Source organism: Phalacrocorax carbo, chromosome Z (genome assembly GCF_963921805.1).
Source record: "Phalacrocorax carbo chromosome Z, bPhaCar2.1, whole genome shotgun sequence".
In the NCBI taxonomy this organism is placed as follows: Eukaryota; Metazoa; Chordata; class Aves; order Suliformes; family Phalacrocoracidae; genus Phalacrocorax; species Phalacrocorax carbo.
This window is the reverse complement of record NC_087548.1, coordinates 56,387,881-56,410,514: the sequence shown is the minus strand read 5'-3', so window position 1 is coordinate 56,410,514 and position 22,634 is coordinate 56,387,881. Positions and strand designations below refer to the sequence as shown.

The following is a 22,634-nucleotide window of genomic DNA, read 5'->3' as shown; positions in this document are numbered from 1 at the left end:
GTCGTGCCGCTGCCAGCGCTTCCCCGCCCTGCGCTCCCGTCTGTCGGCCGCCGGCGCAGCCGGAGGGGTTGCGCTGCGCTGGGCGTCGGTGGCCGTGTCTCATGCGAGGCTTTGGTGTGCCCTCGGCAGCGCCGGGGCCTGGCCGGCCCTGCCCGCGCTCCCGCTTCCCCACAGCGGCCGCCGGCCTGCGGCGTGCCGTGGGGCTCCGCGGGGCGCCCGCTGTGCCAGCGCTCCCGAAGGGGGGTGGGGGTGTGTCCCTGTCCCTAAATCCGCGCTACGCGGCTGCCAGCAGGCTGTCGGTATCTGTAAAATGAGCGGTGTACAGGTCACCTCAAGTTCCTGCGCATAGCTCCGAAATGCTTTGAAAGTCAGGCTGCCTCTGTGGGAACCCCAGCTGAGTGCCTTCGGGGCTCTCAACAGCTGCCCCTTAAACGTGTTCTTGAGTTCCCTGTTAGAAACAGCCAGCAGCAGGGTCTCGCTTTGGAACGGGCGTTGGGCATGCGGTTCACTTGTCCCGGAGCTACGATGTTTTCAGGACTGAGGGCCCAACATCTGGGTTGATGTGCTTGCTGTCAAACACCAGAGCTGCTTCCAAGACTGCAGTGGAGTTTCCCACATGCTTAAATTTAAACGAGTGTCTGTGTGGTTTCAGGACTGGGGCCTTAGATGTTCTCCTAAGCTGTTGTTTGTGAATGGCAGCAAGAATTAAACTGTTTATGTATATACAAAGTTAGTAATTAGAAAGTGGTATGGGAGAATGGCAGAAAACAAGACATCATTCTTTGGGCCTGGAGGGTGAAGAAATGAGATCTGTAATTAGACTTCTTTTAGAATGTATTTTTAGTGGTGCTCAACTTGGATGATTTACAGGAGTCTGCAGTATGAGTGTTTATACTGATGGAAATCTTGCTCTGAAATGAAGTAGATTTTATAGATAAGTTTCTCTTCAGATTTGTGGTTCACAGCATATTAAAGAATTACCATGCAGAAAGTTGAGGAAGAACTTGAATTTTTACCTTTGAATTGTATTACATAGCTCAAAAATAGCTTTTCCTACATGCTTAGGCCACAGAACACATGGGGAATATCCGTCTCTCCTGTTTAGCTATTTGGGCCTTCTAAATAAAATATATAGGAGACAAATATTCCTCCAATATAGGTGATCTGGTAATGGAGGTTTTGTCTGATAAAACTGTATGTCAACTTTTTGTTTTAAAACTGCTTGGACATTCTTGGTGTAGATGATAACCTTATTTTAAAGCCTAATCTCAAAACCTCTCCTAACCTTCCCACGCTCTTATTATTAGATTAGACAAATTGACCTAGTATGTTGCTATTGGGAGATAAAAGCTTTTGTATTTCCCATGATTTGGAAAATCTTGGTGGAGAGAAAAACTATAACCCTTGTCATATAATGAATTCATCACAGGCCTCGTGTACAAAGACCTTACTGTTGCATTAGGGAATGTTGAGCTTTTTCTTCCCCAAAAAGGGAAGGGGCTTTTTGGGTTTGTCCTGAGTTTTTGGTGTTCACTAGCACAGATCCTGTGCTCAAAAGTTCTGTGCTTAATGGTAACTTGAATAATCAGAACCAGTTTGCTTAAAAGAGCCCTTGCAGGTGCCCAAGTTAAATGATTAAATTTTACAATATACTTAAGTCACAGTAGCAGGTTAATGTTTGTTAGTCGTGATCTCAAAAATACATAAAATGTTTTCATGTAATATGATCTCCGATTCATCTTCTAATTTTGAGATAACGTCGTAATTTACAGACAAATCCAGGAGGTTTCTAGATTAGGGATGAGAAATGTATTTTTTTTTCTCTCTGAAGGGAAAGACTGTTACTCTGACTTTGTGAAAGTCTACCTGTATCATTCAGATATTTGCCACCAGAGGAAAAAATGATACACCAAACTCTGGCATCAGGGCTGAATTTGGATTGTTTTGCTGAGCATCTTCTTAGTTGTTCTCTTGAAAGCAGTAGTCTCAGATTGGCAGTCCTAATATATTAACATTTGATAAAAAACTGTATTGTGATCTGGTCTTCAAACATTAGGGGATAGTGAAATTACTGTAGTTTACAAGCAAGTTTGAGAGATTGTTTACTGGTTTCCCCAACAGAAAAATGTTTAGTGATGACTGGTTCTTCTTTTCTATTGTTGTTTCTTTTGTATTTTCCTCACAAACAGTGTGCATCAACAGAAGGGAAAGTCTCTATGCATGGTAGTCAAATTGGTGAAAGAATATTGGACTAGAAAATGCTGCACTGAAGAGCTGATTCTTTGTTTCGTTCAGGAAATTGATCCTGATCTTAAGAGGCACTTCACCTTCCATAAAGTACTTGGCCTCCACTGGGGTACATGCATCCTCTCAGTGAAAAAGAGAAGCCCATCTAGAGGCAAGGTTGTCAGCTAGGAAGAGAAAAGTGTGTCTCTAGTGGAAATTCGTAGAGCTTTTCAGCTTCACTTCTTTGATAAGGTCTGTATTAACATTTTCATGCTTTGCAGCCTTTGGAAAGGAAAGATGGCTTTTGGAAGTTGCAGTGACTAAAGATACTGCTGTGATGTCTATAGCTAGTGAAAGCAACTTCTTCTCATCTATGTTATGCATATCAGTTTTTTGGATGTCATCTGGTAAACATTGCTAAATTTAGTTAATATTGCCTGCCCTTCTTATGTTGCAAAGTCTTTAGTTAGAATAACTTAAAACCTAAAATTATTGTTTAAGATGCACATGAGGCTAAGTTATCTAGGCAGATAACTAGGCACCTGCTAGGTCTTTCAGTTTGGAGAAGCTGAAACTGCTGATCAAAGGATTAATGCTAGTTTTAAAGAATGCATAACTACAGAATGTGAGGGGATGGACTTGCTTGTAAAGATAGTCCTAGTGTGTTGATTAAGTGCAGTAGAAAGCTGTTAGAACTCATAGTGATTCTGCCTAATGCTGTATATGCTAAACAGTTGTAATATAAGTACCAAAACTCCTTGTATGTTCATATCAGCACATGTAAGCTTTTGTGCCTTTAGCAGTTGTGCATAGTTGTACCATCTCTGTGTGGTATGTGTGGCTTTGTTCTCAAACTGGAACGCAGTTACTGTGGCTTTACAGTGAGTGTCATATGCATGTCGATTTTGGCATGCCTGGAAATAGATGTGAGTTCTCTGATTTATGTTACAGAGATGCTTTATGGCTTTATAACTGTGTAAAATAAAGCAATATGGAATGATAATATCTTAGTAAGACCATGTGAAACACATTCCATCTGTGGATGGTTTTGAAGAGTTGCAACTGATTTTGATAGATTAAAAACAAGCAAACAAACCCCCCCCAAACTAGAAACTAGTATTGTAGCGCCTTTATTTGAATTTGGTTGAAGTGTGATGTTCCGAAGGGAAGAAGTGGGCTTGGTGGTACTTCTTGGTTAGAATTACGACAGTGTTGTAAACCTATTACTGTGCATCTTTGTTGGGTAGAACTAATTTGTCTTGAACACTATATTGTAATTATTTTTAGTATCTCAGAATGATTTATTATAATGTTGGTGTGTTGGTTTTGCTAATTTTGAATTATAAAGGAAGATATAAGGCCCTTTTTTTTTAACATAAAGTAGTTGTATTCTGAGTAGATTCTAGTAATCCTGGAATTAATGTTAGCAGACATACATTGAATGTTTATGTCAAGAAGTTACTTATAACAGAAATGAGTTGCGTATTTATGGGATTAATTTGGGAAATAAACACAAATGTACTTCCTTAACAATTATTTTCAGATAATGTACATTCATTTTAAGTTATTCTCTGACTACTCTGTCACTTTAGTTTTTATTTCACTTTGACTTCCTTTGGTAAATTAAAATGTAGTGCTTACTTGAACCAGAAATGGTAATTTTATGACCTGAAATGGCTCTATGCCATGAAAGTACTGGATGAAGTTATTTTGGACATATGTTTTTGAAGTGCCAGCACCAACCCGCTCAAGTGAATGCTAGCAAATGTTGATATTCCCCTCCCGACATAAGTATATAAAGATAGTCTGAGACTAAGATAAATGTATTTTAAGGAAAATTATTAAAATAAAATTCATATGCAGATCTCTTAATAGTAGTTCTTGCTGTACAAACAACTTTATCCTTACTTGTGCAGGCATATCTCAAATGCAAAATGTACAGGAGCACGGGAATGAAAAATTCAAAATTGTCTCTACAGTACAAATTTCAGTTTCATAATCAGAAAAAGACCAGAGGTAAACATCTTATTTTGAAATGCATGTTCTCCTTTGCAATGTCTGTTTATGAAATAATCTAAATTATCCTTTTGGTCTAATCCATCAGGGTACTGATTATTGTCAGTATCTGTTGATTTGAGCTGGATGACCTACTGGAACTGATCCTTCAGCTGTCAGAAGGACTGTGAGTTTGGGAGGTTACACAGAAAAAACTAATACAGAGCTGCAATATAGCTGGCAATTGATTTGGTTTGTAAACTCACCTGTCTTTTGTTAGCTACTGCCTTGCCTAAAGTTGTTGGTTGCCTAGAAAATGGGGGAGAGATTAATTTGCATTAAGAGGGGAGGTGTTAGATGTGAGTGATTTTTCTGCTGGTGTCACTCCACAGGCATTAGTGAAGATGGCATGGATTTGCAGCTGAGAAACAATTTAGGTCTGATGTCTTGTACAGTTTTTGGTTAGAGTCTGTCTGTTTTTGAAACTGATGGTCTCATCTCAGTTAAAGTAACTAATAACAGATAATTGATGATTCAGTGTGCAGTACAGTCTCAGTTCAAAGAAGAGAAATGTAATGAAAAATTACACGTATTAGCTTGGTCTATATCCTAACACTTCCCTCCTACATCTGCACGATTTTTCTGTATTTAATGACAAAGCTACAACATTTGCATTTTCATATCCATCTAAAGTTGGCATCCCAGGCACATTACATGTGTTATTTGAACCTTGAGCTATTTCTTTCCAAGATGAAATTACTACAGAGAAAAGTTAGGCAGCGGGGCAGATTTTACACTCTCACTGCTTCACCAGTGCTTTCAGACAGATGTAGAAATTGAAAAGTCAACACTCTTCTCAACATAGTTTGAGAAGTATGTTTGCCTGATCACAAAAAGGTTAAAATGAGAAATTGCTTTAAAGAATATTAATACACATGATTGTAAATATTGTAAATCCTTAGTAATGTTGTGCTCAGTTAAAAAATAAAGTTAGGGGTTTTTTTTCTTCCCTTTTTATATTTAGTTTTACTGCTTATACAACCTTTTTTTTTTACCCACAAATTAGCTTGGCAAAATGAAATCCACACATGCACAGAATCTCATTGACTCGTGGATTTTTTCCAGAGAAAGATTGGCTTTAAATCTTTTTCAACCAATGTCATTGGAGCTTTTTTTCTTAGTTCTTGCACCTCAGGTATTTTAAGTGGCCTCTCATATGGTGTCTGCTTCGTGTCAGAAGGTCAGATGGAGATGTATCGTCTAAACGTAAGATTTACCAGTGTTAATGTTATACAAGATGAGGGTGGGATAGCAAGAAGGTAGAGCACCAAAATGTCAGAGAGCATCTTACGAAGTTCGCAGTGGGAGCTCCCTTTGCATGAATCTTCTCATATGATGGTGCTGCTTTCTCCTACCTTTGTTTTTTCTGGGTTTTGTTTATTTTGTTGTGGGGTGGTTTGGTGCTGGATTTTTTTTAACACCTCTGGTTGCATTCTTCTATGCTTGTTCTAAACTATTTTTTTCTTCTTTGTGTATGCAAAATACAGTAGATGCTTGGTTGTTAGAATTCCATGAATGAGGAGAAGATTCTCCATTCCTGAGGGGAAAAATACTATTGTTTTTGTGCTCCAGTGGCTTAAAATAAAACTTCCTTCTGGAAGTTACTTGATGTGTAATGTAGAGCAAAGAATACATACTTCACTTTATTCAGGGAAAGATGCAGGCAATTGTTTTTGAAATAGTAAGTTCTAGGTATTTTCAGAAGTATTTTGAGCAAGCACAGTGTACAGTGTTTCTGTTTTCTGAGCTTCTCAGATGCACACACATGCTCCCAGTGTTGATTCTTAAAACACTCTTCCCTAGATCTAACTGGAGGGCCTGTCATCCCTGCTCTAAGCTCCTGGGTTGCTGTTCTCAGTATGACTGGCATCATGTTTAGGTTGAGCCTCTGCATCCTGCCTCTCATGCAAGGCCTTTGCAGCCATGATGTATGAAAGAGTAATATCTGTGATCAGTCTCTTGGTGGTAAAGTGTCTCAAGACATTTCTCTAATTTCTCTTGAAATGACTGGGGTACTGCATCCACACAAATAATCTATGTTGCTTGCTGCATTGTCCAGTTGGTGTGGTTTTCATGGACATGAGCTGTCATAATAACCAGCCTTTAGTGAAACACTGTAATATTTCAGAGCTTGTAACTCTAAGCATTTTGGCTCCGTCACCAGCTTCTGGGGCAATCCCAAATGACAAATTATAATTTTAAAAGGAGACATTCTCCATCACTTTAATTACAACAACAACAACAACAAAAAAAAATCAGAGGAGCTTACTTAAGTCCTTCACTGAATTTCTGTTCTTTTGTATAATGTACACAACTGTATCACAAAGGTATTCAGCCAGTATCAAAAAGAACAATACTTAAACTGTTCAAGGGTGTTTATGATTGTTTTCTATATCCCTTATGAAAAAAGGAATTGCACTTTTTCCTGTAATGCTACTGATTTGTGCTCCAGGGCACATTTTTTTGGAAGGAGGGCAGGAGGAATATTGTTATTTATGTTATGTATTTTCTGCCAGTCTCTACAGCGAGGAGTAAAGTGTGAATTCTGTGAATCTTATTAAAATACTGTATACCTAGAAAATTGCCTATTAGGAAGACTACCCTTAAATAGTTTAAAAATTGCTAAAAGCCATACACAGTATTTGTTCACATGACTTCTATTTATAGGAGAGCCTGGGGAGTGGTTATTAAACCAAAAAATATGGCTGGCAAAGTTAACTGTGTATATAGAACAGTTGGGTCTGTTGGAGAATACATGGAACAGCATGAGTGCTGTATGATTGAAGCTGCACAAAGGAACTGCAACATACAGTTTGAGAACATTTGCTGCGTGTTTTTTCAGCACAGCTGAAAGTTATTCCTTCTTTATCTTTTGCTGCTTTGCACCTGGCATATGTTCAGGTTCCAAAGTGAAAACATTAGAGATTTACATTTACTATCTGCTTGGGTTCTTGCTCTGTAAGGATTTGTGTTTTAGGCACATGGATACTTCTGCTTTCATTAAGAACATGTGCAAATATTTGCAGGATCTGAATTGTGGTTGGTTTTTTTCCCTGCCTACAGGTCGACATTTTAAAGTGATTTTTATTCCCCTTGAAAACGTGTTTATCTGTCTATTTTTAGGGTGTGCAGGCAGGCTTTCTGTATAGATCTTCTCCATGGCATCATTTTTTTCCTGTTTGTAAGTTGATATGGCAGCAAGCCAAGCAGGAATAAGCAGTAGCTTTTGGAAAGAATTTTTGTGCAGATTTAGTTGTAGGTTATTGAGTCCTTTGGCTCAGAAACCCAGGAGTCTATGATCCTTTTGGTTTGTGTGTGTGTTTGAGCAAGATTACATAAAGCTTTTATGATATGATATGAAAATTGCTTTTGCAGATGATTTTGGAGGTTGGATGCAGTTCAGACTTATGAGCAGTTTCAGAAATTTCTTATGATTTTTTGGAGATTTGGAAGTGATGGCTTTTAGCCACTGGTATGAGAAGTCTGTTGAAACTTAATAAATCTGTGACTGTGCTTGTAAATAAGTAAAGCAACAAACCTTGGTATATGCTGCAGTGGCATATTTCAAGCAACTGGGAATAAAGATAAATTTGATGTCATTCTTCATAGGTGTCTCTTGAGTTGGACTGAAAAAGTGAGGGAGGCACACCCAGAAAAATACTCCCTTTTTCATTAAAACTTAATTTTATTTTTAAAACATTAAAAAAAAAACATTTTAAAAATTGTAAAAACCATTAAAATGCAGGGGGAGGGGAGGAGGGGACAGGACAGGACATGAATCTTACTGATCTCGCTTTTATGTGGTGAGATACAAAATCTACTAATAATGAAGACTTTGAGCACGGAGGAGAAACAACTTAAAGGAGTTGTTGCATTTTTGGCTGCTTTATTTTTTTAAAAGGGCATAATGAACATGAGGGATTAGGGGAGATTTATGAAAGTGGTAAATGTGGTAAAATGATATGACGATGGTGACTAGGATGGTATCACATTACAAACTTGAAGAAAACCCCTCCTATTATTGAAGAATATAACTCTGTGGTGGAATAGTGGTCATCTAGCTAGTTCACAGGTTACACCATACTGTGGGGACCAGTCCGTGTGCTGGGGAGCATGTGTACTATTCAAAGGGACCTTGACAGGCTGGAGAATTGGGACCTCGTGGCATTCCACAAAGGCCAATGCAAAGTATTGCGCTGGGGCAGAATAACTGTGTGGAAAAGGTCAGGCTGGGGGCTCAATGGGTGGGGAGTAGCTCTGCTGAAAATGCCGTTACTGACTTAGTGGGGTGAGCTTGCTTGAGGACACAAAGATGATGTAGGGGCTGGAGCATGTGACCTATGAGGAGAGGTGGAGAGAAATAGGGCTGCAGAGTGTGGTGAAGAGAGGCTCAGGGGAGATCTCAATGCTGTCTGTCCTTCTCTCAGTGGAGGATGCACAAAAGATAGACCCAGACTCTTACATGCTGGTAGGGCAGGAGGCTGGGAATAAGGCTCAGGCTGGATTACATGAATTTCTGACCAGACATGAGGAAGAATTTTTTTCACCATGCACTGGAGCAGAGAGCTGGAAACAGGGAATTTACGACGTTAGCCAGACAAGGCGCTGGACAGCCTGCTTTAAATTGGTCTGATCTGAGCAGGGGGATTGGATTAAGTAACCTTCAGCAGCCTCTCTCAACCTGAATAACTCTGTATGACACTGTAGTGACCATGTTACCCTTGGCTTGGGGGATGCTTGCTTCAGGCACTGTAAATAGAGAAGTAGCAGTCATTTGGGACTGTTTTAGTTGCAGATGGTCAGATGTGATGGTGAGAACTCTATTTCTTAGGCATACAAGTGTAGTCTCTATCTTGCAAGAGTTTTTTTTTCAACCTTGGTTTTTGTACTATGGTCATCTTAACACACTTCCTCCCCACATACCCAAAACTACTTTTTGCCATGGATACTTTGTGTATAAATGCCTTTGGGTAAAGCATCAATAGCTGTTTGTATTTAAAGAAGTGCTGAAAGCAGAGCTACATTTCTGCCTCTCTTCACACCTTCTTCCTAACTTATTTGCTTGCTGGTTTAGGTATAAGCAGTGTCTCTTCTTCTGACAAAGGTGTGCACTTCAGTTCCTATTTTGTTCAGTCTTAGAGGTGTAGGGGATGTTGAGTCTTGTCTTTGCTGTCATACTTGGTACACTTTCTCAGAAAGTACCAGATAGATTGAGATATGTATTGCTCAGTAATGGGAGGGATATTTTTTTTCAAGCTTGTAGGGTGTGTGCATAAAATATGTACAATTAAAGAAAAACAAAATATATTCACTGATTTATCTTTTTTCTGTTAGTCTTTATCTAACCGATAGTTATGTGTAATGAGTCTACTAGAGCATAAATCTTCTATAGTATTTTTAGAGAAAAATGGTACAAACAAGAATTCAGTCAGTAACACAAAATATGAGCATAACAGAAAGTAGGCAGAGATTTTAAAAATGTGGTATAGGACCTCCTCAGGTTGCCTTCCCATGTAAATGTGAAGTTGGCATTCTATGTAAAACTGTCATGCTTGTTCTTTTAGTCCTGTTCTGTGTAAATAGCTTCTGAGTTGAGGGAGGTTTTTCATTTCTTAAAAAGAATGGTAAGAAATCATTGGTTAAGTAGCAGCTAGATTAGTCTGCCCACTGAAGAAAACTCTTATGAAGGGAGCTGCTGATGTTCTGTTTGGCTTACTGACCCATGGACCTAGGTAGCTGCTGGGCAGTTAGCCAGTGATTTGCTTCCAAACAGCTGCAGTCTGTGGTCTCTCTTACAGGGACACAGGAAAGAATGGAGGGACTAGGGAAGCCAAAGGAATTTCAGGGAACAGGAGTTATAAAGATTTGGAGAATCTGGATTACTGCAGGGAGGGAACATAAAAATATAGAACAAAAATCCATGAAAAGAAGTTTTTGTTAATACTGCTGCCTAAGTAACTGCAGATTTCTTTTGAGGATCACTCTTAAAACATCTATGTCATAAAACAGAATTTTGAAAGTAAATGAGTTGCCCATATTGTTATGGACTTTTAAAATGTGAATTAACTGAAGTATCATCTGTATCTCTCGCTAACCAGCTGCAAAGAGGCTGTGTGGCAAAGCAGGTAGCAAGGTCAAAAGAGGATACCAGAACTTTCTGGAGTTCCTGAGTCTCTGGTTAGGTTGGGACAAAAATGGCCTTAAAGTGTTTTAAAGCAAAGACTTGTGCCATTTGTTTTATCATTCTTTAACGTTATGTTTCTATGTTAGGACAAGTGTTTTATTTTTCATTTTTTGGATGCTGCATTTTCTCTTTGGGACTCATGTCTCAAAGAGAGAAATGTTTCTAGTAGCTTAGTTCTCCTTACCTTTGTGTTTCTCCCTTTTCTGCTTTTTTCCCCTCAAGTTTAATAGCAACAAGAAGAGGACTAGCAAAGTTAAGTCTAATAGTCTGCATCAGAAGGTAAGCCATAGGAAGTCATTCTGTCATTGTACAAGTCTGTAGGAGGGCTTTGTTTTCAGGGCACCATGGCTAGTTTTGGAGGCCTTTTATGCCACTAGGGATTTTCCAATTAAGGTGGATTGTCCAGCAAAGAGATATCAAAATGACGGCCTACTGAACTATTCTTAATTTCATCTTCTGAAAATCTTGTAGCTATACAGTTTAGAGAAGAAATGATGGGTAAGGTTTACTGCACCTCTGTAGAGTGAGGGCCTAGAATAACCGCTAAAGATTTTATGATATCTGTAGGCAGCAATAAGTGAAAATACGTAACTACTTTTTAGTACAGTTGGGATGACTGTTGTTGAATGCCTATGTACTGACATGCTTTGATATTTATTATCCAGTATTTTTGGAGTTATTGCTTAGGGTTTGTCTGTGCTAGAAAGCTATGCTATGCTAACTTAATCAGTATAGCTAAAGTGACAGATGGTCGTCTTTGACATGGAAGTGACTTTGAATTGCTCATTCTGGGAGTTTGTCCTGTTCTGAGAAACAGGGTAAGTCATTGGTAAGAACAATCTGATGTGATAACCCCATTGGTTTTGGGTTATAGACAGATTCCACCTGGAGAATCACTGCTTACCGATACACTGGCCTGTTTGGTAGACCACCAGCTCACAGATGCTTGAAATTCAAAGTTCCTAACAGTTTGATATTGAAAAGAAATTTCCAGCCATGTTGGGGACCCATGTGCACTTTTTGGACTTCTTAAGCTTCCTTGTCCTGGCAGTTCATGTGATGAAATCAAGAGGTGATTTTATGCCTTTATCTTGATTTGCCTAACTTTCATTGTCTTGATTTTGTTGTTCCTTGTGTTAAAAAAACTTTGAGCTCTTCAGCTCATTTGATAAGTCATGCTGGAGCTTCCTTGATTCATCTCATGGCTTTCTAGTCTTTTTCCTCGCTTTTGCTACCCCTCAACCCAATTAAGCTTGTCCTTTTCAAGGCTATTGCTGAAGGAACAGGTTTCAAAGTGTAATGAAAATACTTTGGTGGGCTGAATCGCACTTCTTGCAGATTATTGTCTTCAGCATTCTTGTGGCCACTGGAGCTGTTTATTTTATCATAGGAGCAGTGGCATCAAAATGTTACCATGTAATCATGTAGCCTCAGGAGAGGGCAAAACTAGGGCATGTGGATATCTCTGTTCTCCAGGGCTGTCCAGAGGTCTCAATGGAAAATACATTTAGCAGGCTGAGGTTGAAAAAACACCTCTGGGAGACATGTTTCTGGGATGTGAAAGTGATTCTGAGCTCTGGTAAACAAAATGCTGTCTTGCTCCAACTGCTTGGATTCACTGTGAGGATTTTGTATGAAAACTTGCAAAACTGGGCTTAGAACTTTGTTTGTATGGTGTTAACAAGGAAGGCTGTTGCATGTGAAGCAAACTGCTGCTGTTAAGAATTTATGACTCACAAAAAGAAGGGGAAGTGGATCTCAGTTGGTGTACATATTTGAAAAAGAAATGTGGGATCTCTGGTTATGTCTGAACTCCTGGAGTTTTGCTCTGGATATAGCATACTTTGTGTTGCAAAAACCGGGGTATTGAGAGCTTAAATTCTAAGTTTACTCACTAGGCAAAGCAGATATTACTGTCCAAGAAACTATTGTGAAACAGAGAGGATGCAGGTAGGTTTTCAGGAGCGGATTTCCTCTACTCTCTCCAGAAGTGTAGGCATAATTCTCATCATCAATCACGGACACCAATTTTCAACTTTGCAAATCAAGTATTGTGAAAACAGAATTGATCTGTGATCTTTTGGTCTGTGCTTGTTGATTTCACTGTTCATGCCTATGTTAAAGGAGGCATATGTGCTCTTGTACTGTGAGGTCTGTATTTAGAAAGGGGGAGGTAAGACACCTCATTACCATAGACTTTGAAAAGTCCAGTCGCTGATCTTCATTACTCTAGAGAGTCTACTAGAAGGCTTCCTCTGGCTTTTGTAGATGACCCAGAGGCTGTTAAAGTAAGAGCAGCCCTGAGAAAAGGGTGGTGTGCTGAAATAAAGATGGATGCCTCACAAGCAACAAGGTCATTGTTCATTCAAAGTCTGCTTTAAATATACATTTACATTTCTATTCAATATTCTCTATTTTCCCACTTGCTATTATTACTGCTATTAGCATAGTGATGCTGTCAAAGAAAGGTTGAGAGTTCAAAACATGCACAAGTGGTGATAAATCCAGTGTCTTAGGTTCTAGCTCTCTTGCCTTGTATATTTTCAGTTGTTTGTTTGCTGCCAGAGACAAACACCCTGTGCATGTGGGAATGCTCACAGGCAGACACATGAACTTACATACCTTAATATCTAAAACAGTCACCTCTGTATCTCTTAAAAAGATCTACAGTTTAGCGGTGGTCATATTCCTCGACTTCTGATTGCCTTAGTGCATTACTTAAGGTATAAAAAGAGGTACTGCTGAGGAGGAAACTGGCTCTACAGCATGCCAGTTTGTGTGTTGAATGCGTTGTAAATTTTACACGGTTCTTTTGTGAAACTGTCTACAGCATATAACTTTACTAGCTCATGGCTTGCTAGTGGGGCTAGCTGACCTGAGTACTTAGATTCTTCTCTTCCAGTTCTGCACACTACTTCATGCGATCTTGGCTTCAACTAAAATATGCCTAAAAGTAAACTAGACAGTACATATGTTTTTAAATCTGTATATATACATAGTGCATAAATCTGAGAGCCCTCTCTTCTGGATTGGATAGAGGTACGCCTTCATTAAAAGCAAAAGTGGTAATGTGTTCAGTTGTATAAAGATACTAGTAATAGCAGTCCCCATCAGAAGGAGTTAGTAATTTAAAATTACCACATAGACTGGGTGTAACTGCAGTAACTTGCCCTCTTTCTCAGAATTTTCATGTATCTAACAGAGTTTGAGCTCAAATAGGTATTTTGGCTGTTAAGCTGCTAGATGAATAACTGAAAACTGCTGAGCTATGTGGATGTTACAGGTAGTGGCTGACGTGCATCTGTGTTGCTGCTTTTGCTTTCAGATGTTACCATGAGTATCAGTTGGAGCACAAGGAGCTATGGTAATAGGAGTGTTTGGGAGAGCTGGGTCTTGTTTACTTGAGAAAGGTAAGAGTGTGATGGGATTGTGGGAACTCCTGATGTAACAGAGTGAGAGTGGGTGATAACTAGCAAGGTAAGACTACCAGGAAATGAGATACCTTATGAAGTTCAAAGAAAAAAATATCAGAAGTTGAGAATTGGCAACTACAGAGAAGGAAACACTAATAAATCCATTGGAAAGACAAGTGAGCTGATTACTTCTGTAGCCTGTTACTGCTCCATGGGGACATGAAGAATATTCCAGAGTGCAGTTCTCTTGCACAGAACATAAAGAATTAGAAACTATGGAAACTAAAATGAAATCCTGTGGAGAAATAAGGTTATGTTGTGGTGAGTTAATTTTGGTTGACAATAGGTGCCTACCAAGCCACTCTATCACTCACCTTCCTCAACTGGACAGGGGAGATAAAACATGAGAAAAGGCTCATGCGTTGAGATAAGGACAGGGAGATCACTCAACAATTATGGTCACAGGCAAAACAGGCTTGGCTTGGGGAAATTAGTTTAATCCATTGCTAATCAAAAGTCAGAGTGGGATAATGTGAAATAAAAACTTAAAACACCCTCCCTCGCACCCCTGCCTTTTACCTGGGCTGAACTTCACTCTGGACTTTTCTACCTCCTCCCCTTCCAGCAGCACAGTGGGGCAGGGAATGCGGGGTTGTGGTCAGATCATTACGTGTTATCTCTGCTGTTCCTTCCTCCTCATGCTCATCCCCTGCTCCATCATGGTGTCTCACCCACAGGAGACAGTCCTCCAAGAACTTCTCCAACATGAGTCCTTCCCACAGGCTGCAGTTCTTCACAAACTGCTCCAGCATGGGACCTTTCCACAGGGTACCGTCCTTCAGGGATGGACTGCTCTAGCGTGGGTCTCCTGTGGGGCCACAGGACCTGCCAGAAGACACGCACCATGTGGGCCCCTCTCCACAGGGCAACAGGTGCTGCCCAAAACCTGCTGCAGTGCAGACACTCCACAGGGTCACAGCCTCCTTCAGGCATCCACCTGCTGTGGCATGGGGTCCTCCACAGGCTGCAGGTGCATATCTGCCCCACCGTTAACCTTCATGGGCTGCAGAGGGATAGCCTACCTCACCATGGTCTTCACCATAGGCTGCAGGGGAATCTCTTCTCTGGTGCCTGGAGGACCTCCTCCCCTCCTTCTTCACTGACCTTGTTGTCTGCAGAGTTGTTTCTTTCACATTTTCTCACTTCTCAGCTGCTGTTGTGCAGCAGCTTTTACTAGTTCTTAGATATGTTATCACAGAGGTGCTACCACTGTCACTGATTGGCTCAGCTTTGGTCAGTGGCAGGTCCGTCTTGGAGCTGGCTGGTATGGGCTGTGCTGTATGTAGGGGAAGCTTCTGGCATCTTCTCACAGAAGCCATCCCAGTAGCCCCCAGCTACCAAAACCTTGCATTTACATACACAATACAACATGGCCTGGAATAAAGAGGTCTGGAATTATTCACATAAGCACATACAGATAGATCTCTCCTTTGAATACACAAGGAATTTAAGCTTGTAATTTTGTCACAATGCCAAGCCAGGTGCTTGAAGAAGGAAACACTACTAGGTTGCATAGGGCGCCCTGGGGCGAGATGTGGTTTATGAAGAGCTGGGTGAAAAATCTAATGTAGGTGAGCAGAGTGAACTCAGCACTTTGTTGCTGTTGTTACTGCTGTTCTGTGTGTGATTCCTGACTTAAGCAGTTTGCTGCCTAGAAAAGTTCTACAGCTGGAAAGGGTAATGTAGTTGACCCTAAAGGCAGTTTTTTCTGTGTTCCTTGTCCGAAAGCTTGCATCTAAAATTGAAAATGAGCTGCACAGCAGCCATTATTTTGAATAAAGAAATGTGTATATACAGAAGAATCTAGATAAAGGCTATGAATCTACTGATGTTCTCTAGATTATTCACTAGTCAGAAATCTTAGGATACTGTATATACTTGTAAGTTTGCCATGGGTGAAAAGTCTGGAATTGTAAAGAAAATAAAATTATCAAATTCAAAATGAAATGCTAAACCAGAACCTTTTGATGTAGAGAGAGATTGATATATTATGTCTCTTGCCTAGCTTTTGGGGGATTTCAGATTTTTAACTTTACCCAGAAGGCTTCCGGAAGGTTGTGGGGGTTTTGTGGTGGTGTTGTTTTTGTTGGTATTTTTTTTCCCCACACAGCAGAGAGAAAGCTGCTGCAGGATTAATGAAGATCCAGAAATAATCGAGCCGTATAAATGGAACGTAAACAGTAGTTTCATACTGACCTGTGATTTGCAGTAAAATATACTCTTCAGTGACCTGCTGCTCTGTCAGTTGATAAAATTGCTGCACTTCGCCTATTTTTTTTTGTAAATGCAGTGCCTAGATTTTTGTGTGTTTTTTTGCAAGAATCTTCTAAGTGGATTACATCTGTCTAATATCTGTCTGTGGCCAAATGTCCATGGCTCTGATGCTTAGAATGAACTTCAGAAAGCAGTCACATCCATCACAAGGACAGAGGGAGCTTTGTTATGAATTCTCATGTAAGGGCAAAGGTCAGCAAGGTTGTCGGCAGGAACAGAGTGTGATAAACTTTGCTCATCAGTGAAACCATGTCTCTGGAAGAGTGCATGGTGTTTATGAGTAAGGAGGAAAGGGAAATGGCTTCTGCCCTTGTGCTTATAAGGAAGCATACCTTTCCAAGTAGCATTTGGTTTGTATACCAAGAAGAAATGATTAAGAACTTCTGTACTTGTGAGGATCAGTTGGTGTTGCTCTAGGTGACCCATCTTGTATTTTGTACTGTGGTGAAAATTGGCCCATTATGAGCCTTTCCAAAGTCATGCAGATCCTGTGGCTTATCCAAGACATCAGTAATGTTTGAAGAACATTTTATGAAATATGTTTGAAGGGATCAGTTTTTCACAGGAGTGAGTGGCTGTAGGACTCTTAGGTAGGTGGTCCCTCTAGGAAGTTTTTACCGTGATGATGCACAGTCTTTTCAGAGTAACGAACACCATCTGCATCCATTGCTAGCAGTGTTTCAATATTGAGCAGTCTCTTTCTTTGTACTGAGCATGAGGCAGTGGGACCTTTGTGGCAAAATGGGAGGAAAGTGAAATCAGGACATGCTGCAAAAGCTGGTTTGGGTTTGGATTTTTTTTTTTGAGTTTTTGACTGACATTGGTGGCAAAAAGGCAGATAAGGACAGCTTTGGCCTTTTCAGAGTTCATAAAGCATTTGCTTAGTGTGTGTGTGTTTTCTCTAGCTCTTGTCATGAAGCTCTGAATCAGGCATCCACCCCTTTATTAGCTGTCTAGAAACAGTATAAGGAATGTCCTAAAAACTAATGGCGTTTCTGTCACTGAAAAGCATGAATAAAAATCCTCAACACTGGGCTTATTAAAGAGCGGGCATTACTTTATTTGGTGCTGGGTGCACGGGGGATCTCTCCACCTAGCATACACACCTACTATAATTCCTTTTTGACATTTATACATGAAAGTTAACACACCATGCCTATCTAATACATAATAATTGAACTGAATAAGTATCCTCTCTTCTGTCGGCCTGTATTTCCTTTGCTTAAATTTAAAGCTACAGTATGCATTAATTCACTGTGCAGACTCAAAAGGAGTGGGGGGGGGTATTGTGGTTCAGCCTGAGTCAGCAACTAAACGCGTTGCAGCCGCTCGCTCACTCCCCCCACCCCTGTGGGATGGGGGAGAGAGTCAGAAGAGCAAAAGCAAAAACAAACTTGTGGGTTGAGGTAAGAACAGTTTAATAATTCAAATAAAATAATAATTATAATTATTATAGTAATAACAATAATGATAATATAATAAAAAGGAAAAGGGGAAAAAAACAGAAACGCGATATAACCGCTCACCATCCACCAACCAACGCTGCCAGTCTCTGAGCCGCGATTGCTGCCTCCCTCCCCCAGCCAGCTCCCCCCAGTTAACATACTGGGCATGACGTTACATGCTATGGAATATCCCTTTGGCCAGTTTGAGTCTGCGCTCCTGGCTGTGCCCCCCTCCCCTCCCGGCTTCTTGTGCACCCAGCAGAGCATGGGAAGCTGCAAAAGTCCTTGACTAGCACAAGCACTATGCCACAACAACTAAAACATCGGTGTGTTATCAACATTGTTTTCATATTAAGTCCAAAGCACAGCACTATGCCAGCTGCAGTGAAGAAAATTAACTCTGTCCCAGCTAAAACCATGATGGGTGGGTAGTCCTTTGGTCAGTGGTCACAATCTCCCCTTGCTGGAATTACCTTTCCCCCAGTTACTGTGACTCTGGCTGGTGTCATTGTTTCATGGTTGTGGCATCCCTCTATCTTCCCTGGTGGCAGATGTTTCTTTCTGTTATCTGTCCTTGAAGTTTCTCAGCTCGTGAATTGAATTCCTTTCACAGGTTGGCTCATTGACTTGTTTGTATCTCTCAGGCTGTGGGTTTATGTTAATAATGGCTCAAGCTGCAAGTTTAACTCTTTAGTAATTTACAACATTTCTAAGGGCATGACTTCATGCACCCTTAAGCTGCAGCTGGAATAGCAGGAGAAGCTGCCCATTATCACCTGGCTTCTGATCACTTCAGTCCTAAGTTGGATGAATGAGCTGCTGCAATTTAGCACTAGCATTAGGTGTTAATGGAGGTAAATCACTTGTTCAGGTTCACTGGATGGTCTTACAGATGCGTATCTACAGTATGTCGGAGGGTTGGAAGTGTTTCCCTCAGTGGCAGTGCTGCCCTAACATGGGATCAAGAAATGAAAGCAAAGAGGTTGCAACCACTTCTTTTCAATCTGCATCGTAATTTCTAGGTGATGTTTGTTTCCACCTCTCTTCATCTGTTGTACCTGTTGGGTAGATTGCTAGGAGCACCAAGTAACAGGGCTGCTAGCTACTACAATGTTGAATATAGAGGGTTTTTATTTTTTTTCAATAATGTGAAATATTATTTGCTGTAACTAGTAAACTATTTTGGTAGTCCTTAGGGGGCTATTAGGATATACATATTAAATTTCAGACAGACCCACACAGTAAAGAAGTGCTTTGTAAAAGTAAATAAATAGTGATGGCATAGATTTATTTATATATTTGGCTGTTAAAAAAATCCCCCATGTGGAGATAATGATAGAGGTAGCATTAATGATGAAGGAACATATACTTGGGAACTTGGGAGCAGGGGTAAAAAGAGAACAACTTGGTATTTCAGGAACAAAAGTGTTCATTTTCTGTTGCATGCAGCTCTACAATAATGCAAAGTGAATGAAAAAATTCACAGATGCAATGGCCTCAATGTGCAGATATTTCTTCAAACTTTACCTTCATTTATGTGATTCAGTTAGTTCATGAATCAAAAAGAACGGCTTGGTTTCCACTCTGCACCTGCAGAGTAATCCTCACTATTCAGGAGACTGAAGTTAGAGGTCTCTCATTTTGAGGGTAGTGATCCTTGCCGCTTAACCCCCAATGCTATTGGAAAGCACAAGCTTTCAGGCTCTTGGATGTCAACCTCAGCTGCTGAATTTAATTCTTACCAGGCTCTGCTGTATGGTTTGCTCATGTAGCCCCAGTGCTTTCCTCCTGTGCTTTACAGTACTAGTACATGTTTGGTGCTTTTTGCCTCACGTTTGATACTCACAGGCAAATATGATGTACACTGTGTTCAAGGAATATGATGAATATTAGATGGCTTTTTGTTTCTCATCAGGTAAAAAGCAGAAAACCTGAATTGCCCTTATCACCCAAAAGCATGTTATCATTTCACAGAAGTGTATTAACACTGTCCTACAGAACTAAACATGTGAATACACCTTTTTTTTCCCAGATGAAGTGTTCATTAAAAACACTTTAGCATCACAGTTGTTTTCAACTTAGAGTTCATTCTCATAAGCTTTGTAGTATGGTTGCCAGTATTGGACAGAAACAATTTCCTCTAAAAACTGGGAGAGTTTCCCATCATAAGATGCTGCTTCTGTTACAAAAATAATGTAGAAAACATTGGCAGTTAGACAAGTGAGGATCTGTGTCTAGAAATCCAGAGCATAGCTTAGTCATTTGACTCTAGGAAAACTAACATTAAATGGCTTATTGAAGCAGGCTGCTGATAGTACTTGAGTTATAAAATCTGGATTGTGCTTTTCTCTCTCAAAGTAGCTCTTGCGAGGAGATCTAGACATAGGGCTATTAGGAGCATTAAGCAAGGTTTTCCAGTCTTTCTGATGGCTTCTGAGAGACTGCTTGTGTGGAGAGCACTTACTTTAGTTGCTGCCCTGTGTTGCGTTCTTGTTAAAGGATACTTTGAACTTTTAACATCCCACTACTGGCAAAAGTAGGACTCCTTTAACATTAGACAGTCCCTGGGTTGGGCTTGTGCCTGGGAGGTGTTATCTCCAGTTCCTTTTTTCTTAATGTTTAGTCTTGGCCACCCATACCCTTGTTTATTTCCTTGGTACTCAGATCCTAACTCCTAACAATGCTCACCTACATTCCAACTCATCTTACCATACATCACCTCTGGGTGAGGAGGAGAAAGAGAAACAAAGACATAATTTCCAGAGGATGGATGTAATATTTTGTTTACTGATTTCTTCTCTCAACTTTTCCAGCCCTAACCTTATCTGCTGTTTTTCCCTCTAGTTTCAGTTTCCAGGTACCTGAGCACAGAAGGGTCTGTTGTTTGCTAAGTGTTAGGCAATCTAAAGAAACTTCAGACTTTCCTCAGTCCTTGTATCCTGCTAGAAGTCAACATCTGACCTTTGGTCATGTTCCAGGAGAATCATAGGCTTTGTAACTGGCTTCTGAACGAGGAAATAACATGCCATGCTTTACTGTTTCATGGGGCAGAATCTTTTTACTTATATTGTTTTAAGTTGTGCTTGGAGAGGCTGTATTTTGCAAAGTGCTACAAATGGATAGTGTAAAAACAAAAACTGGTAATCAAGCAGAGACTAATTTCGGAGTGGGGAGAAAGTGTCATGTGGATTATACCTGACCTGGTGCCAGGAGGCTTCTTTTACCCTGTTCAGGCACTTACCAGTCTGTAATAGGACTGCTAGGGTTGTGGAAAACTGCTTGTGTCCAGTAAGTCACACAATGTCTGTTGATGGGCTCTCTACGCTGAGAGGGACTGCTGTCGATCACACTGGTGGTGTCCTGTTCTGTCTTGCAGCTTTACTGAGGCCACACAAAAATACTGAAGTGCCATCCAAAATCTGGAACCTATCTACAGCTGGTCTTAAAAGTCTGGAGGGTTGTTTGAGGAAGTTGAACAGTGGTTTTGGAAGAAATTGTATTGTCAGATACAGGTTAGTCCTAGGTCAGTCTACGCTGCACCCAGTTGCTACTCATGGCTACTCATCAGTAGATGCTTAAGAATGGGGTTTGAGTGAGGCAAACTTCCTATCATATTACCCAAGCTTCAGGAAGTCCTGGCCAGGGACTTTCTAAGATGGAAGTTGTATCAGGCACATGGTGTTCAGTGGACTGGACTTTTTTTGAGGCACAGTGAGTAACTTTTCTTTGTCTGCCTTCTCTGTGGCACTCATACTCACCCAGTCATCTAACTTCTAAGCTTAAGAGTCCAGGTCTGTATGTTGTCTTCACCCTGCCCCCACTGCTCTATCACTGTTCTGTGACTCTAATTACAGGCTCTGGAGAATGGAGTTTTCAAGGTACTAGCAAACCCTGAGTGTACATCATTTTCAGTCTTGTTCTGTAGTCCTTTTCTGTGAATTCTGAATGTTCATGCAAAGAGATTGTTTACATTTAAGGGGAGGAAGCAAAAGGAAGCTTTTGGTCCACAAGTGTATTTGGGATTGTTTTTCTCCTTGTGTAGGTTCTTTTGTAGTTATTGGCACTGACTTTCATCTGTCACTTTGTTTGCCCTTCACTTGCTATTGTTAAATCCTGTCATAACTCTGTTATATCTGTCTTCCATTTGTCTCCAGGTTGTGTCTGTTATTGATCTGAATAGACTAGAAAATGAGGATTGCTTTGAAACTTAAGGCCTTGTCTAGTATTGCAGACAGTGCTAGACAGATGAGGGTAAGCATCCTTAGTTGAACAGTTCTGCCCACACTTCATCCAGCATGTTTGTATGTCTGTGTCGAACTGGCTGGGTCATGTCTCCCACGTTTGCTTTACTAGCAGTGTGCTACTCTGCCTGCTCCTGAACAGAGCCTGTCCTGAGGATGTTCTGGAAATGTGGAGGCAGTACCCTGGCAAGGGGGACAGAGGCCTGTGGCAGAGGTAGCTTCCTGTGACTCACTCATGATTCTGTCTTCTTGCTCCCCTTTTTATCTCCTTGAAGGTATTTTTTGGCCCTCTCCCTACTTCTCATTATGAAATTACCTAAACCATTTTTCCTCTTTAAAATGGTAAGCAACTGGATTTCTGTTCAACAGCCTAGATTTTAGTTGCTCTGCAAAATTAGCAAGCTTTTATGGTAACCCCTCACTACTACTTCGACACAATTCATGAATCTAGTGATCCCTCCTTCCTCTGCTTTCTGGGAATGTGTCCACTCCACATTCCACTGCTGGGATTGCTCCTTCTCCGTATCATTCTTAGAGAGATCCTAGTAAATAATGTTGCTGTCAAGCCAGAGTGTACAAGGCTGTAATTTCACTAGAGTTGGATGGAGATTGGAATATCTTAAAATGCCCGCACAAATCTTGTGGCTTGGTGTGAGGATTGCTTCCAGCTGTTTGCTGTGTTCCAATTTTAGCTTGTGTTTTTGCACCTGCTTGGGAAGTTTGGGTTCTGTCTCTT

General features: G+C 40.5%; 1 protein-coding gene across 2 annotated transcripts in view; it reads left to right on the top strand.

The window, feature by feature from the left end:
• Nucleotides 1–22,634, top strand: part of RNF38 (ring finger protein 38) — a 127,332-nt gene that overhangs the window by 635 nt on the left and 104,063 nt on the right. The gene's annotated exons all lie outside the window — the stretch shown is intronic.